The 19264-nt window shown below is 34.8% G+C and overlaps 1 protein-coding gene across 6 annotated transcripts in view; it reads left to right on the forward strand.

Moving 5' to 3' along the window:
• The first annotated feature begins 1402 nt into the window (after positions 1-1402).
• The window catches only part of LOC143244510 (uncharacterized), a 102081-nt gene continuing 84219 nt past the window's right edge, over positions 1403-19264 (forward strand). For 2 of the 6 annotated variants that reach the window (XM_076489334.1, XM_076489333.1), the window contains exon 1: positions 10824-11871. The gene's annotated coding sequence lies outside the window, so the exon portion shown is untranslated. Of the gene's footprint in view, positions 1810-10823; positions 11872-18676; positions 18800-19264 lie in introns of those variants that run through there. The other 4 variants (XM_076489329.1, XM_076489335.1, XM_076489330.1 and 1 more) reach the window with 3 other exon arrangements.

Below are 19264 nucleotides of genomic sequence, written 5' to 3' on the forward strand. Positions count from 1 at the left end.
GGAATGAGACAAACCTCCGGAAAATTAAAAAAAACAAACTTAGTAACACTCACAATATACAAAACAAAATACTACAACAATAATATAAATGCGCAAGTGACCTGTGTGTTTGTTAAACTAAAAAGTGCACAGTTAGCAAGAGCTATACAAAGACCAATATAAGAACCTGCTAGTGCATGTACTTCCCCTGCAAATCAAATTCTGATGAAGAAGGGAAAATAACCCAACGTTGACATAAATCAGCATTATTCGATAAAGTCTAAACAAAACACTGAAATTCAAAGGTTAATGTCCCCCGCTAGTACAGCGGTATGTCTCCGGATTTACAACGCTAAAATCAGGGGTTCGATTCCCCTCGGTGGGCTGAGCAGATAGCCCTTTGTGGCTTTGCTATACGAAAAACACACACACACACACACACACACACACACACTCAAAGGTTAATTTTGGCTTCACCAATAATAACTTTGCTTTAAAAAATGTTTACTTTAAACACATCGCTAAACCGAAAAGCGAACCTATACTGTTTATCTAGGTTGAAATACCAGATAGAACATTACCAGTATTTACACAAATAAAAATAAAAGTCGCAAATGGCTATACTACAAAAAATCTTTGTGAGCTCATATGAAACAAAACAGAATAAAATAAACCAATGTTTTTAATAACTATTAGTAATAACCGTTAATATCAATTATATTATTATTTGTATATTAAAATATATTTGTGTTAAGAAAGAAAATTGTATGTATCAATCTTGTTGGCAGATGTCATAAATTTAATAATTATCAACATTTAATTAACTTCTAAATTTAAATTTCCAACTATTTAAAATTGTAATACGTGATGTTTGTAACATTAAATAGGAGATTCGTCTAGGATAGAGTATAATGTAAAATATAAGTAACAGTATACACACACAAAATCTGATCCCTCAAACCTAAACATGGCTTCAAACATACTAAAAAACCTTATTTTCTTGGTATAAAAAAAACCGTGACTAACATTAAGTAGCTGAACTAGATACCTGGAGTTGCAGACTTGAAAAAGTATTCATCATAACGACAAAAACTTTACGCTTTGTGGTCACAAGATGGTCAATTTCACTGTATTTGTGAATTGATAAAATGATTTTCTTTCCTCAAGATGTCTTTTTGTCAGACAACTTATATGAGATGTATTTAATACCGGCCCTGGCATGGCCTAGCGCGTTAAGGCGTGCGCTTCGTAATCTGAGAGTCACGGGTTCGCATCCCCGTCGCGTCAAACATGCTCGCCCTCCCAGCCGTGGGTGCGTTATAATGTTACGGTCAATCCCACTTTTCGTTGGTAAAAGAGTAGCCCAAGAGTTGGCGGTGGGTGGTGATGACTAGCTGCCTTCCCTCTAGTCTTACACTGCTAAATTATGCTCTACAGTTACAGTTGCAAAACGTTGGCTGCTAACAACAGGCTGGAAAAATCTTTATGATAAACTTTCATAGCATGAGAGAAGTGTTCCTCTTAAGAAATGCTATCCTGAGTGGCATGAGCTTGAGAGATGTTTGGGATTTGCAGCTTAAGAAAATATATTATTTTAAGAGAAGCCAAATCAAAGAATATCCTAAAGAGGATTGTAGATGTTGTCTTTTTCTTTGGGAAGAAGGGTTTAGCCTTTCGCAGATCACCATTAAGGATTCGTGCCCCTGATAACAGTAATCTTTAAAAATAGTTGAGCTGCTCAATTATCATGATTCATTTCTAAGGGGGGCATGTAAGGAGAGTTGCATAATATCAGCGAGCAGTTTACTTTTCAAGCCAACTACTTGTCAGGTAAGTCCAAGAATTAATTCGTAGCAACTAGTTTCGTCACATTATTTTAGAGGAATACCTACAGCAAAATACTTTGCTATCATGATAGATGCAACACCCGATTCGTTTCATCAAGAATATATAAATTTTATTCTGAAATATGTATCCATGTCATGGTGATAGAAAAACACTGCATGAACATTATAACTCAATTGTTAATGAAACTAAACTGGTTGCAAATAATAGGAATCTTCTGCCACAACTGCCTGCAAAAAAAACAATTCCCAAGTATTTTCATCATGAAAGTAAAGATGACCACTTGCCTAACTGTGAAGAAAATGAACCTGTAGAGGAGATAAAATTCAGACTAAAGATATTTGTATTAGTAAATCAATGTTGTAATAATAATTATGAATAAGTGGCTCTGTGAAATTATGAGCGTAATGGTTCAATATCAAGTTTGCTGTAAATGAAAATTCTTAATGTTTCATTTTAAATTGTTGTGTTTTATTTTTAGTTTGCATTCGGGAACTTACTGCATCAGAGAAGAAAAAAAAATATGGTCACCAACATCTTAAAAATTAAAGCTGCCCTTAACCCATCAAGTTTAATATTTTACAGCCTTGTATCTATTTAATAAAGACTCGAAATGATTAGCAGACACACAGAGCATTGTGGGATATACTCTTCTGCTAACTAAAAATCTTAACAGAAATAATTGTACTTAGATAATGTCTATATTCAGCTTTTGCTTACTATATTGTCTCCAATACTTATCACTTTATCATACTCATCAGTGCCTAAATAGAATAATCTCCAACATGTATCCTTTATGAGCCTGTTCACTTGTGATAAGTCATCTTCTTGACTAGTATGCATAGTAGTTCTTAGCTTAAATAGTTGTGGTATATTGAGAGGTTGTAACTTGTTTGAGTGATACAGAGAAGAATTTTGGACTCATGTAGTAGATTAATACTCCAATAAATTAATTTATGTGTGTGTTGTATGTACATAGATATATACAGTATATTAATAAACACATATCCAATGAATATCAGCTAAATTAACATAGATGTAAAGTAAGAATCAAGTATAAAAAGCATAAGTTATCAACAGTTAAAATACTATAGAAGAACTGGTTGAACTGAGTTAGTTAAAGTGAAGATAAATCCTTGTAATGCTCTTGCTAAGTACATAGGACCAATGCTTTCAAACTTTAATTACAAGTGGCACACACAGATAAGAATGGTGACCTATTCCTCTGAATGGAATGCCAGTCCATTGTAGATTAATGCCCAGCTAACAGCTGAAATAACTGTAGTAAAGTGGCTTACTCAAAGATAGAACAGCATGATTTAAGCCATGAGTTAAGTGTTAAATGAGGATCCCAGGGGTTGTGCTAACAACCATTGACCCCTCAGGTGGAGGTTTGCTGCCTCAAAGGAGGTAGAAGAGAGGGCCTCTACTTATACAGGGTGATTAAAAAAAATGTTAATACTTGTATACGTATATATTTTTTTATTTTCTATGTTTCATTCATCTCAACTTGCTGTCCACAAATATCTGACAGTAGTCAACTGTAGTATGCAGAGCTTTAGTGCACATCTCAGATGGTATTTATTGTATGGCATCTGTAATCCTTTTTCAGACATCATGTACATCCTGTGATTTTTGTTGCATACATGTTTGTTACCCATAACCAAAAATTACAGTGTTGAATCTGGTGAATGGGCAGGCCATCTGAGATCACCACATTTTCTAATCTATCTCCTGGAAAAATCCTGTCTGTACAAGTATTAACACATGTATTTGAATCACTCCATATTACCAGTGATGGCCTAGCTGTATATTGTTTTTTTTATTCTCTTTTTTTTTTCCACCTATCCCAAATGGTATTTTGTTTACAATAGTTCCATTCCCTCTGAATGTTGATGATGACTTTTCCATGTTACTAGCCTTGCCAGTATCTTCTTTTAATATTTTAGTTACCTTTTTTAAAAAAGCTGTTTTGTGTGAATAGTTGTTAATAAACTTTATTGACAATGTGTGCTGAAGAAAAAACACATTATAACAGCTAAAGGTTATCAACTCTGATATTACCTTTGACAGGTTAGCATAAATATGTTATCTGAAAGTGTGTAAAAACAGGTAGATGGCAGATGTTTTGCTGGGGACTTAGTGTACGAGTACAGTATACAGACAGCCAAAGTAAGAATATTTAATTTAATAGACACTCTTGTGTATCATTCTCAAATAATTTTTTTTCCAAAGTGATAAATATCATTAATGTGTCATCCTTTCATTATTTTGAAAATTATCATAATTTAAAACTTTTTTTTCCCCAGACTTTCCGTGATTGCTACCCTAGTCAGAAATCAGTTCACACAATTGGTTATGTAATGACTTTTTTTTTTTATGTTTGAAATCTGGAAGTGCCATAGATGTATATTTAAGTAACCAACTCCTTCATGTGTAGCAAGAACTTGATGTATTTTTTGCTTTGTACAGATTTATGGGGATTTAAAGTGTTTGTTTACAAATAACTTATAAGGTAATAGGGTAGCAACAGATGAAATTGATAGATAACAAGTACATCTTACAAGAAGATCTTTTCAGTAGCATGTTGATATTGATTATTATAGAAATAGAAGAGAAAAATTTGTTTGCCAAAACTGTTCAAGGCAAAATTTTGATAATAGATAACAAAGGTAAGTACTTTAAGATAAACAAGAAAGAGCCTTAAACAAAGAAAAAAAATGCTACAATATTTTAAGCCAAGATATTGATATCTTAAAACTTTAGATACATGTATAGACAAAATTCTGATAGAGGAATTGCAGTAAAATATAAAGAAAAAGTTGATTAATCATTTGCACTACTGCAAGAAAATAAGGTAAAACTGAAGCAAGAAAGATGATGATTCACTGAAAACATACTGTAAGACCATATGCATGAGATTTGTGAAAATAATTATATTAATGAAATATTTGTGATTTTTATATATATGTGGGGATAAGAACTGAATGAAAAGTAGAGTGATAATATGAATGTGTTAGTGGTTTGAACAAAAAATCCATATTTTTCAAGCCATTGAACACTGAACTTTCTGGTTGTTTGAATCTTAACTCTAGTAGAGCATTTGTGATTGGATGTTATCCATAAAACTGCTTTGTATGTGTCTATTACTTGCTCAATCATGCCATGTTACTGTTTCAACTTGTTCACTTAACACATTGTAAATGAGTTCTTCAAATTTACTGTCAAAGCTATATGGATGAATTTATGATCCACAAGTAACTGAGCCTGTATTGCTGATCTTGTGTTACCAACTGTTGCTATTAGTTATACAAGTATTGTACCTGTAATAAGAAATATTACAAGCTACAATGTTTTACTGTGTTTGAAGGTATATCAAGTGCTTGATTTGTTAATTCTTGCCTTTTGTATTTAGAATTTCATCACTGAATGAGACCAAATTATGTTGAGAGATGAATTGATAGTGGTCACTTAACCATACAAAACTATGTTAAGTGATAAACAGACAATCAGCACACAATGGTACCGTGCTGTATTTTGCTTGATAAAAAGATTCTCAGCACTCAAATGTATGAAACCAAACAGAGTTAAACAGATGGTCAGCACTATAAGATACCATACTAAATTGATGGATAAGTATAATTATGAATAACATCTTGTGATTAAGGAAATGACTTATTGCTTTTACTGAAATCTGAGTAGTGTTTGTTATGTTTTCAGTACATTCTCAAATTATGATTCCCCTCAGTGTGGATTTCTGTACATGATGAAGGAACATCCCAGGGAAGGTTCTGTTCTTTCAGTTTACCTCCTCTGGGATTTAAACATCCACCTTCATGTTTGCCATGTGTGGCAACCAGTGAAGATGAGGAGAGGATCTTAGTGGTTGAAGGGTCCAACCCTAACACACCACTTTGGCCTTGAATTCCTGTAGATAGGCAGTCTTGGGGTGACCCCCCTTGGATCAATTGGCTGGTCCACTTGGGGTAGGGTCAACTAAGTACCGGTGTTGGATGTTCTGAACAGGTGTTGTGGACATTGTACCTGATACTGGTGTTTGGATATAGTGCTCACGAAACCTTGGAATTTCTGCAGAGTCCTCATTTGACATTGTATTGAGTCCACTCATAGGGCTCCATGGTGGATGGGGTCAGTGGGTACCAAAATATTCTTTTTTTTATTATGGATTTTCAAATAAAACTTAAATAAAATAGTGAAAAAATAGTCCTTAAGTAAATCTTCAACATCTGTAACACCTGTACCTCATTTTCTTATACTACAGTCTCTTTCAGACAAAACTTTAGGGCAAATGTCTCCCTTTTTATTCAGAAGGAACTAGAGAGGCTTGCTGGCTCTCTAAGTCAGTCAAAAAGCTTCATTTCTGGTGAGATATTGGTGGAAACATCAATTCTTAAACATAATGAACTCCTTTTGCATTCAAAGGCCATTAGGGATATACCCATTGAGGTTACTTCCCATGCTACTTTGAATTCCTCATGAGGAGTTATTGTTGAGAGGAATTTAATACATCCATGAGTCAGAGATCCTCACTGGTTTCTCCACCTGAGGAGTTTCTGCAGAGAGGCATATCTTCACTTGCAAAGCTGGAATTATAAGGATAACCAATGTCCTCATTCTGACATTTATATCACCACACCCACCTTTCACCATCGAAACAGGTTATCTTAATTGCAAGGTACAGCCATACATTACAAACTCTCAGATGTTCCAGTGTAAGCCGTTCAGTCACTTAAAGATATCATATAATGGTTCCTTGACATGCACTTATTGTGGTGGCAAGGACCATGATGCCTGCAAGTGTGAAATAGACCATCATTGCATCAATTGCAATGGCTCTCACCCATCCTTCTTTCATTCTTGCCCTAAATGGTTGGAAGAAAAAGAGATGCAACGTTTGAAAATGATTCATAACATTACTTATCCTGAGGCTCACAAGTTGCTGTCCACCACTTCATCTTGGACATATGCTGCTGCACTTTGTTCCACTACAACAGTAGGAATGCAGACAGATCTCTCTGTGCCTTCAAAAGAATCGTTTTCAAAACAAATGAAAAGTCTTTTGACCTCCATGATTAAGAAGGTTGATGAATCAACTTCAACACCCACCTCTGCCCCTTTCATACATTCCAACAATTCTTTGCTTTTGGGTACAGGCATTTCTTTGGATACATTTTCTTCTCCTCCCATCCTATAATGAAAAAACTATCATTCGTTCACGTCCTCAGTCACTGGAATCCTCTTTCAACAGCAAAAACCTGCCCAATTGACCTAGGGCAGAATCCATGGAGGTCAACAGACGTCCCTGAAATAAAGGCTAAAGAAAAAAGACGTGGTCATTAACAGAAGGACTCTTCACCCAATTCACCTGCATATAAATAAAAATTGTTACCTTGTGTATCCTACCTTTCTCTAAGCATAGGAAGGATCCCAAGATCCTTTCAAACTACCATCCAATTGCTTTGTCAAACTGTCTCTGTAAGACCTTAGAGAGGATGGTTAATGCTCGTCTTGTTTGGTCCCTCGAATCAAAGAACCTCCTCTCGTCTAGTTAGTGTGGATTCCGACGACAGTGCTCCACCATTGACCACCTGATTAGACTTGAAACGTCAGTCAGAGAAGTCTTGCTCAAACGACAACATATTGTATCAATATTCTTTGACATTGAGAAAGCTTATGATACAACATGGACGTATGGCATTTTGCAAGACCTCCATATATGTGGGCTACGTGGCCATTTGCCTATTTTTATTTAAAAAATTTTAACGGACAGGAGATTCCAAGTTCGTGTGGATTTGACAGTTTTCTGTTCTTTTCTACAGGAACTTGGAGTTCCCCAGGTTGTATTATGAGTGTCACATTTTTTAGTATAAAGATTAATCTCTTCACTGAACAACTCCCTCTTACTGTTGCAAATGGGCTCTATGGCAAAGACTTTCACATCTCATATCAGTTGTCGAACATCGTTTATAATGAGCGGCAGCTACAGGCTGCCCTCAATCGTTTGCTGAAGTGGACCAAAGTAAATGGCTTTAACTTTTCTCTCTCTAAAACCCTTTGTATGCACATTTGCACCCTGATCCTGAACTACATATCAGTGAAGTCGTGCTGCCTATGGTCCCTGAGACAAAGTTCCTATGGTTTATCTTTGACCATAAGCTGACCTTTATACCACACATCAATCAGCTATGAGTGAAATGTACAAGAGCACTGAACCTCCTCCAATTCCTCTCTTCCACTAATTGGGGAGCAGATCGATGTTCTGTGCTAAAGATATATCTTGCTCTTATTCAATCGAAACTAGAGTATGGATCACTGGTCTAATGCTCTGCCAAGACCCTGGCTTTCAAGTTGCTAGACCCAGTTTATCATCAAGTACTTTGGCTTTGCACTGGGGCTTTCCACACTTCTCTAGTTCAGAGCTTATATACACAGAGTCTCATGAACCTTCTTTGCACCTCTGCCATTTGCAACTGTCTCTACTATATGCTTCAAAACTTCGTTCTCTACCAGAGCATCCCACCTGGGGTTGTGTTTTCCTTCCTTGGTGGGCCATACTTTTTCGGAACATATCCTTGCTGTATCCACTGGTCAGCCCATCCCTTCATGGCTTCTTGGAAATGTGACTCTATCTTTAAGTCATCTGAGGAAAGCAGACACTCCCGAATGGAAATACTGTCTGTTATTTGCTGATTATCTTACGAACCATCCTTCCATTCCTATTTATACAGATGGTTTGAAATCAGGTGACTGTGTCGGATCTGTCATAGTTTGTTGTAGTTCGGTGGTTGTGCACAGAATCCCCTCTACAGCTTCTGTGTTCACTGGTGAACTGTAGGCCATTTCTCTTGCCCTGGATCACTTAGAAGCTAAGTAGTACTCAAATTGCACTGTTCTAGAGTCTGGAGTCGCTTTACATTAATTTACACTCTGTTCTAGCCAATATTCAAAATCGACTGGCCCTTTTCTCTTTAACATCTACTTCTATCAGTTTTTTCTGGATACCAGGCTACGTTAGTATTCATGGGAACGAGCTCGCCGACACCACAGCTAAATCTGTCTGCTCTGGCACTATCACTGCTGTACCTGTTCCATACATGGACTATGGTCCTGTATCCAAGGATCGACTCCGTGCCTTTTGGCTGTTGACTTGGAGTGAGCAACGTGAAAACAAGCTTTTCCAAATAAAACTCTATATTGGTTTGTTTGTTTTTTAATTTCGCGCATAGCTACTCAAGAGCTATCCGCGTTAGCCGTTCCTAATTTACCAGTGTAAGACTATAGGGAAGGCAGCTAGTCATCAACACCCACCGCCAACTCTTGGGCTACTCTATTACCAACGAATAGTGGGTTTGACTATTACATTATAATGCCCCCACAGCTGAAAGGGTGAGCATGTTTGGTGCGATGGGGATTCGAACCCATGACCCTCAGATTACGAGTTGAACGCCTTAACCCACCTGGCCACGTCGGGGCCCCTCTATTAGTCTTTAGCCATCTTGCTTCCGTAAGAATTGGAAAGAGGAAGTTGTTCTAACTAGACTAACTAGGTAACAGTTTTGTAACTCATCATTTTCTTTTATTTGGGACTGATGCACCAATGTATTGTCTGTGTAACACTGGGGTTACAATAAGCCACATTTTACTGTCTTCTGTTATGACTCTCAACGACGGCACCATTTTAAACATGTTCTGTCCCAAGGTTTATCCGTAATGTTAAACAGTGTTATTGGCAATGGTGACATTGTCCACTTCAGAAATGTTTTCAGTTTTGTAAAGGTTATTAATCGTTTTAATGCTATTTAAGTTGTTTTTTTTTCAATTTATACATTAGACCTTTTTTAATGTGATTCCTTTTTAAGAATCAAAGAACATCTAGTTCGAAATGAAATTGGAAAATGGCCGTAACGTCAAATAACCTGAAACCAGGACTGGAAAGGCCAGCTTTAGGTGAACTACCCGTTGGTCATTCTGGCGAGTTATAATAATTAAAATTTTGCTGCAAGTGTTTTAAAACTTTTACTTTACTTTCTGAAAATGTCCATAACGTCAAATAACTTGAAACCAGGATTGGAAAGGTCAACTGCAGGTAACTAACGGTAGTGTTTGAACTTACCTGTTAGTCTTTCTGGCGAGTTATGACGATTGTAATTATGCTACAGAAAGTCCTTTACAACTTGTATTACCGTAGTTTTTCTCTTGCTGCTGTAGGCAAGATGTAAAAATTGGATTTAATTCTATTTATGTTTTTAACTTAAAAATTAATATTTTTGTTTTACCTTAATTTCTTTTATAGATTTTACTAATTTTACTTTAATTTTATTTTTTTACCGGATGTTTGGCGCAAATAACCTAGTTCCTTTGTGCCATAAAACACCAAACCACCCAATCAACCAAAATATGATTCATTGACTATTGAAAAGTTCAATTGTTCCTCATAAGCTTTGCTTTGGGAACTCTTTTTACCACACAAGGAGTTAATTTTCAAAACATGCGTGCATAACAGTATATGATTAACATGTGACACAGCCTCAATAAATATGAAGTAGTGTAACACTGCCAAAGGTTCGCTTTTCTCGTAACTCCTTATGGAGATCACGTGAGTTATTCTTTTACTGTACATATTCAATGATGGTGAGTATTCAACAATGGCGTGCACAAAACTGAATTGAAAAATAAAGTATCTTTGTTTAGGTCAAGTGGAAGAATGAAATGGAAATGCAAGTACAAAGCAAAAATTAATTAGTAATGGTATTAAGATGTTTAACATTTGTGTGTGCATTGTAGAAACTTCAGTGGGTCAACATCTTAGCTTGTTATGCCATTTGGTATGGTCACAACCATAAACTGCATTGGATGCAGATTCAAATGCATGTCTTATTGCTATTAACATGAGAATGTCTTTTGTTAATATATGTGAGTCTTAATTCAGAAAGGTTAGTGAAAGAAGAAAAATTGCTAATTAATGTATAAAGCTACATATATTGTGATGAGTTTGTAAAATTAATGTGGAAATTTCTGATATGCAAGGTTACCTTACGTACAAGTATTCAAATATTGGAAGCTGTTATAACGTTTGTGTGTGTGTATGTGTGTGTGCATTGGAAAAAAAAATGTAAAAAGAATCTAAGACCATAAATTCGTTTACTAAAGCTTTCCTGGGAGTTCAGTAGTAGTGAAATTGAAGGTTTGATCTCTGCTCTCAGCACTGCAAATATTTGCACACAAGAACAATTATTAGCTACGAAACATGTTTATTAATTGGAAAAGTTTTTAAATAAAATTATGTTTTCAGTTTTTTTAACGTCTGTTGCATGTGATATTTTTGTTTATGCGCCTTTTATTTATACGTTTTCTTTACGTATGAAAATTAACATGTACATTTGAAAAAAACTGAGTTTCTATTGGTTTTTGTTTAATTTCTTGTGTATGTTAGCTTGATGAATAGAGAGCTTTTCAGTTAAACTGAATATATTACAAGAGTTATTTTCAAACACTGCAAATGTAATGAAAGGAAAAAAATAAACGAATAACGTAGTTAAGCACTTCTCAATTAATATAAAAAAAACACGAGACCTTCATTTCTGTATTGCGTATCTGACAAGGGATAGCCGTCAACGTTTGTTGTGGTTGCTACCTAAATAGTTTGTCGAATCAATCCATGTTGCCATAGCGCCCGTGATATCAGACCACATAGTGTAACAAATTTCTCATTTTATAACCCTTATATTACCGTGTTTGTTTAAATAAATACAGAGAGAGAGAGAATAATATATTTGTTAATTCAACGTCACGAATTCGTATTTACATTTATGTAGGGTTTGTTTGGTGGATTCTTGTAAATAGCTTGTGGTTTTTACTTGTGTTATAATTAACTTCTAGATGTAACACTAAGACTGTTATTGCGTGTCAGATGTTCCAGTAATTGTGTTTTAGGATGTGATGTACTGGTACGTGTATTGTTTTCTCCATAAATGTGAAACTATAGATATTTAATACAGCGAACACGAATCAAAGCATGTTACCAAGGTGAGTAGTTTTGGCATACGGTGAAATTATAAGTTTCCAAGATTGGACTATCTTATTTCATAAATTAAATTCTTTATCTATTGTATCACCAAGCGTAATTTTATAAGTGTTACACATTTATTTATTTGTATTTTACATAATTGACGTTTAAACCAATTTCCGGTGAAAGACTTGTTTTCCGTTTTGAAGTTAGACTTAATTTGTTTCAATCTTGTTTAAAACGTGTGCGTGAGAATTTAAAAACCTGCAAATAGGGTTCTAAAAACAGTAAGGAAGCAAAGCTGGAGATGCTATACACATTATTTACGCAAACGGACACATTAAAAGTCTCTCATTCCTAACCTGAAGATGACCTAGGAAGGTCGAAACGTTGTTCTCTGCTTATCAATAAAAGTGGTAATACCCCTCCCTACCAGCCGTTCTGAGATATATCCACAGCACCTATAGCTTTGTTTTCTTACTTTTTTATGATCTTTGTTTGCATGTTTCTAAGTTTCTAATTTTTTTATTTACCGTGTTTGCTGACTTTTATATGATCAACTTTAGGCAAAGGGTTACATGATATGGTAGCTAACTTATACGCTGTAATCATGAAACACAATAGTGGTTCATAAAAGGGATCTCAAAGAATTGCAGAAAACTTAATAGAATGTTCGGGTGAAAGACATCTTAAAAAGTTAAAGTATCAGTTCAAACAACACTTTAAGACCGTTTACTATTAATTGCTAAGGCTATACACATGAAAAAAAGCTAAAAACTGCCCTTCTTTTTTGTTATTATACTCTTGCCAGCCTACAACAAAAAAGAGCTTGGTATATTGCACTTAAAGCTTTTGTACAGTACTAAATAAGGTACCGTGAATGCATTCAAAAATCGATTTTTCTTCTATATTTTAAATAAGTTAAAACATATCGTAGTTCTAGTGTAAACAGTGTTATTATTATCCCTTGAAGTCAGCTTTTTTGCATATATCTGGTGTTCCTTTAAAAAGCTTAAGTAAAGGGTGAAACAGTTAATAATAGATGAACATTAGATGAATGTAACTCAATGCTTTATACAGTGCTTTATATATGATTCATGTCATTATGAAGCCAACATTTAAAATAAAGTATGATGTGAAGGAATAAAAAAAATTATACACATAATATTAAATATCATCAGACACATTTGTATAATAATTACGAAGGTTTATTTAAAATTGTTTTCTAAGTATAAGTTTTATTTGAAAAGATAACTTTTTGCGTAAAATTTTATACGTACTTAATGTCTTAGCATTGGAGAAGTAAATGCCTATACTATGCGTTGTATAAGTGGAGAATTTAGGTACATGGAAACTATATATGCTTACTATATTTTCAAACAAGTCTCCAGGACAATCCCCAGCTACAGTTTAACATTTTACACCTTAAAGTAATATGATTAAATAGTCGGTAGCTATTATGAATGAATTACCTAGCTATGTGCTATTTTTATTATCCTTACAATGTATAAAGTGAACTATCATATGAAGTAATCCTTTGTCCATAGTTGAGAATACAAAAAAAAAAAAACCAGCGCACAAAATAAATAAAAATTGGAAATTTAAAAACCGACAAGTAGGGATCACAAAAAAAACTAACGCAACAATTAATGTTATGTTAATTGATTTTTTTTTTACTTCTCCACTTCATACATAATATAGGAAATTGCTATCTTAAAACACTCATTGTGTAGTATACAAAGTATGTATCTACATGTCACAGTTATGTAATGTTCATCTATTGTTTGCTGGTAAGCCCTCATTTTGCACTTAAGTTTTCAAAGAAACAATAGACATTTGTATGAGATCTGATTTCAGAGGGTAACAATAACATCGTTTATGCTATAATTATAATGTTTTTGGTTTATGTAAAATATAGAAGAAACAATCGATTTTAAATTCCCTTACGATCTTTGAAGTACCTTATTTAGTTTTGAACAAAAGGTTTGGGTGCAATATACTAATCCATTACTTTGGATAGACAAATGTAGTTATGCCATCATTTGAAGTCATTCTAGAAAGAAATAAAGGATGATTTAAATTATTTCGATTTCTTTTTTCTCTCTCTTCCTCTTGACCCCCGGCTAGTACAGCGGTATGTCTCCGGATTTACAGCGCTAAAATCAGGGGTTTGATTCCCCTCGGTGGGCTGAGCAGATAGCCCGATGTGGCTTTGCTATAAGAAAAACACAAATACACTCTTCCAGTGGTTAACCAGGACGGTGACATTGAACAACCTCGTACAGAATCAACATGAAGACAATAGCAGATAATGCATAAAGTTTAACTATAAAAACAAAACAACAACAATAAAATGTTTGAAATGTATTTAGGTTTTTGAAATTACGTAAATGACCTTTGAGATTTTTGAGATGAAGAGAACCACTTTTAATCTTTAGATAAAAATACTTTTGCACTCAAACTGATCAGTACTATACTTACACGCACAAATCTTTACTAAGAATACTTCATTAAAATAGATTTTTTGTGTACAAACGACTTGTAAGGCTAACTAAAAGTCTGCCAAATTTTGAATATACACAAGCTGTTTTAAAATTTATAGTATTAAAACAGTTTCCAAATAAAAATGGTCACGTAATTGACTCAATACTAAATATACATAAGACGTATTGTCTAGGTGAGTAGGCTACGATCGCTGAACGGGCGCATTCTAAACATTAGGAACAGAATACTAAAAAGTATGTCGCTTGACATGGTGTGAAAATACTTTGTTCCTTTTGGCACGAATTTCCGAGATATTAACATTAGCTACGTTACGGCACTTTTACTGTATTGTTGGAAAACAACGTATAAGAGAAAAGAACGCGCGTTATACTAAGCAAAGAGGAAAGCGACCGTAGCCGTGGTTTTGATTCTCAAATCGTGATGCAAACTGGGGTATTTTGTCTTCTGTGTTATACATGTAAAGGCCCGGCATGGCCAAGCGCGTAAAGCGCGCGACTCGTAATCCGAGGGTCGCGGGTTCGCGCCCGCGTCGCGCTAAACATGCTCGCCCTCCCAGCCGTGGGGGCGTTATAATGTGACGGTCAATCCCACTTTTCGTTGGTAAAAGAGTAGCCCAAGAGTTGGCGGTGGGTGGTGATGACTAGCTGCCTTCCCTCTAGTCTTACACTGCTAAATTAGGGACGGCTAGCACAGATAGCCCTCGAGTAGCTTTGTGCGAAATTCCAAAAAACAAACAAACAAACAATACATGTAAAACTTGTCATAACTTTACTTTCAGTTTATTAAGCGTAGGATAACTGTTATCTCATTACGTGAAAATTCGTATTATTTTGCTTTAGGTAATTGCTATATTGTGTCAATTCGGATTAGTATATTTCTTGGTAGTAGTTTTTACATTATACTATATTTCGTATTCCTGTGATTCTAGTAAAAAAGGGTCCTCGCTTAGAAAAATGTCGGAAGTGTAAAGATGTTTGTTTTTTAAGTGTCATTTAATCGGCAATGTCTGCATTTTTCAGAACTCACTGAATTATTTTTTGTTCTTATGTCATTTTTCGGGGTACTAAACAGACCTGGTCCGGCATGGTCAGGTGTGTTAAGGCGTTCGACTTGTAATCTGAGGGTCGCGGGTTGAAATCCCGGTCGCATCAAACATGCTCGCCCTTTCAGCCGTGGGGGCGTTATAATTTAACGGTCAATCATAAATTCGTTGGTAAAAGAGTATCCAAAGAGTTGGCGGTGGGTGGTGATGACTAGCTGCTTTCCCTCTAGTCTTACCCTGCTAAATTAGGGATGGCTAGCGCAGAGAGTCTTCGAGTAGCTTTGCGCGAAATTAAAGAAAAAAACAAACTAAACAGACCGTATCATATATTCAAAACATCCCAAAAGTAATTTAAAATAATAATTTATTAAATACTTGTGTATACTATGGTAGCTCATCACAGTGGCTGATTTTTTTTTTTTTTAAAGGAAGAATAACAAACCTGCTCCACATTATGAAGCAATGGGTGTATTATATGAATAACACAATTTTCGCCATTCAGGTCTAAGAAGTGTTGATTGCTTCTCTCTTTAGTCTATTACTTCAAAATTAGGGACAGCCTAGCGCAAACTACCCTCGTGTGGCATTACGCGGAACCGAATAAAGGAAACAAAGAGCTTATCACGCAAATAAAGGGATGAACGGGTAATTTGTTTTTTAAACAATGTCTCATACCTTTAAAAAAGTTAAAACGATATGTGACTGTAAAAATGCAAAGAAATTATCGTATATCATAGTTCCTTGGTGGCCCGGCATGGCCGAGCGTGTTAAGGCGTGCGACTCGCAATCTGAGGGTCGCGGGTTCAAATCCCGGTCGCACCAAACATGCTCGCCTTTCAGTCGTGGGGGCGTTATATGTGACGGTCAATCCCACTATTTGTTGGTAAAAGAGTATCCAAAGAGTTAGTGGTGATGAGTAGCTGCCTTCCCTACAGTTTTACACTACTAAATTAGGGACAGCTAGCGCAGTGAAACAACCAGTTTCATATTGTCGGTTCGTTACAGTTAGTATAATATAAATTTCAGAAGCTATAACTATGATTAATGTTTATTAATCGGGAAACTACAGATATTTGACCAGAAACGTTTATAGATTTTTACAAACTGTTTAGTATTTTTAAGAAAACATTAGATAACTCCAAGGTGAAAAAGTTTCTTGTGAAAAATTTAGCCAAGTGAAATGTATGGATATCAACTCGAATTTAATATCTCATCATGAAGCATCAATAAAATATTCAGTTCTAAAACAGATAGAAAACTCAGTATTATTCCTAAATCTGTTAAAGTTTTGTACATAAATCATGATTTATAATAATCGTTATTATAAATTGTTGTTTGTATATTAAGAAATATTTGTGATAAGATTACGAGTTAGATGCCTTAATCACCTGGCCATGCCTGGCCGTGTTAAGAAAGAAAACTGTGTGTATCAATCTTGTTGGCAGATACTGTACATATAGACATTTAATTAACTTCTAAAACTAAACTATAGTTTAACTCAGTTTTACGCTATATAAAATTATAATACGAAAAACGCGGAATATAATAAATTGTGGACTCATGTTTGAGATCTAAAACAAAGGCAAAATTGGTTATAAATTAAAGCTCAAATCGTAATTCAATTTATACTTTTCATTGCCAACAAGATCTGATCGTGTCTGATTGTCAAGATTTTCTTGAATGGCTCTCCCTCAAACAACTAGTGTGACATAACAAAAATGAATTACTCGAAATTGCCATAGTTTTAGAATTAGAGGTTAAGAAATCAACGATATAAAATGAACTAGAGAAATGTATTAATGAAATACTAGTCGATAATGATTTATTTTCTGAGGTAGCACATCAGAAGAATACTCTAGTGTCTCCCTTAGCCAGTCAGAGTTGAGTGATAAAGATAAGTTAGAAATCCAGCTAAAACTCAAACAAATAGAGCTTGAACAATCTCGTATTGTAAGTGAGAAATAAAATAAATGTCTTGAGGCCAACCAAGTTTGTATGAAAGTCGAGAAAGAACGAGTCTAATAAAATTAGCAAAAAATATGTATAAATTTAACAGGGAATTATTACTTTAATATTTTTAGGATTTTTACATACACCCTCATATATGTGTGTGTGCACACGTATATTAATTATTTTCTTCACAAATGTAATATCACACAAATTCCGTGACTTATATCTGCCAATCTCTAATACTTATGAGTGAGTTAGTGAGAAAATGAAAACTCTGAGATCTAGGTTGAATTCCTGTGAGGAACCACTAGGTGAAACTTTCCCAACACAAATTTCGCATTTTTGAAATCTAAATGGAGGGCTTTGGTAGCTGTTCAACATGTTGTTAAAACAGAAACGAAAGAAGACTTTTTCACACAAAATACTTAAATTTTCTTTTACATAAAACAACTTGAATCATTTTACACAATGTGAAAAATTCATAGTAGACCTCTACACTTATAGGTTCATTCAACATATGAAAGGCACAAATATTCAAAATGATGCTAGAATGTCAAGTTTAAAATTAGAACATTCTCAGGGAACGTATTTGACTTACAATAAATATTTACAATAATATTTTCATTTGTTATGGTTTCCCATAGTTATTCATTTAGAAGTCATTCAATATTATTTCAATAATCATGCAGATAACGACACTTGATTGTATGTGATAGTTCACTTCGTTGGTTATCAAGTGAACGGAAAACCAATCACTGGATGCAATATATACGTGCAACAACTATTTTAGACTGGTTCTATCCTCACTACCCATTGCACGCATTTAAAGTAAAGGGCTAGGACCTAACAGTTTTGTGAAGAGAATTACATGTTTAATAGCATATGATGAAAAAGGAAAGATATTAAACACTAATAACTGTGATTATTTAGCAGCCAAGCGTGAGAGCATTCTATGTATTCAAAATGCACGATTTTCACGTAATATGCATGAGAGTTGACAGGTATCCAGATTAGACAATGCACAAAGTGGGAGTTAGGTCAGTCACGTTGACCAGAAGAATATATAAAGAGGAAATTGTTTATATTGTTACACAGTATTTAACAATTTTAATTTTATCATTAATAAGTTTATTGCGTGTTGAAGTAAAGAATATAGCCCATTTTTACTAAAATATGTCACAATACTCTTTGGCTACCTACAAGATTGTGAAAGTGAATTAGTTTAATTAAATATGAATATTAAAATATAAGAATATTTGACAAGCTATGAGTTGCAGTAATTTACAAAATGAAAAAGCAACATATATAGTTATATAATTCTATTATCTGAATTAGAAGTACTAAATTTGTTTTTGTCTTTCATAAACGTATTCGGTATCTAGTGGTCCTCCCAGGTGACGCTCAGTAACCAAATACTAACCTAGACAGATTTCAGTACATAGTGGATAGAGGTATGGTTTGTTTCTTTGTTTGTTTTATTAATTTCACACAAAGCTACATGAGGGCTATCTGCACTAACTGTCCGTAATTTAGCATTATAAGACTAGAGGGAAGACAGCTAGTTATCATCACCCACTGCCAAATCTTGGGATACTCTTTTACCAACGAATAGTGGGATTGATTGTTACATTATAACGTCACCACGGCTGAAAGGGCGAACATGTTTTGAATAACGAGGATTCGAACCCGTGACCCTCAGATTACAAGTCAAACGCCTTAACCACCCTGGCCATGCTGGGCCATATAGAGGTATGGATAGTATCTGACTTCCCTAGGTCGTGCTGAACACGACCAAACAACGATTCATTCAATGCATAGTGCTGTAACTGTACGATTCAGATATTAGTAATGACATTTGTTATCACTAGGTTTTCTGCTAGTCTGTATAATTAGTTATAAGCTCATAATTCAAGAAA

Source organism: Tachypleus tridentatus, chromosome 2, assembly GCF_004210375.1.
Source record: "Tachypleus tridentatus isolate NWPU-2018 chromosome 2, ASM421037v1, whole genome shotgun sequence".
NCBI classification, from domain to species: Eukaryota; Metazoa; Arthropoda; class Merostomata; order Xiphosura; family Limulidae; genus Tachypleus; species Tachypleus tridentatus.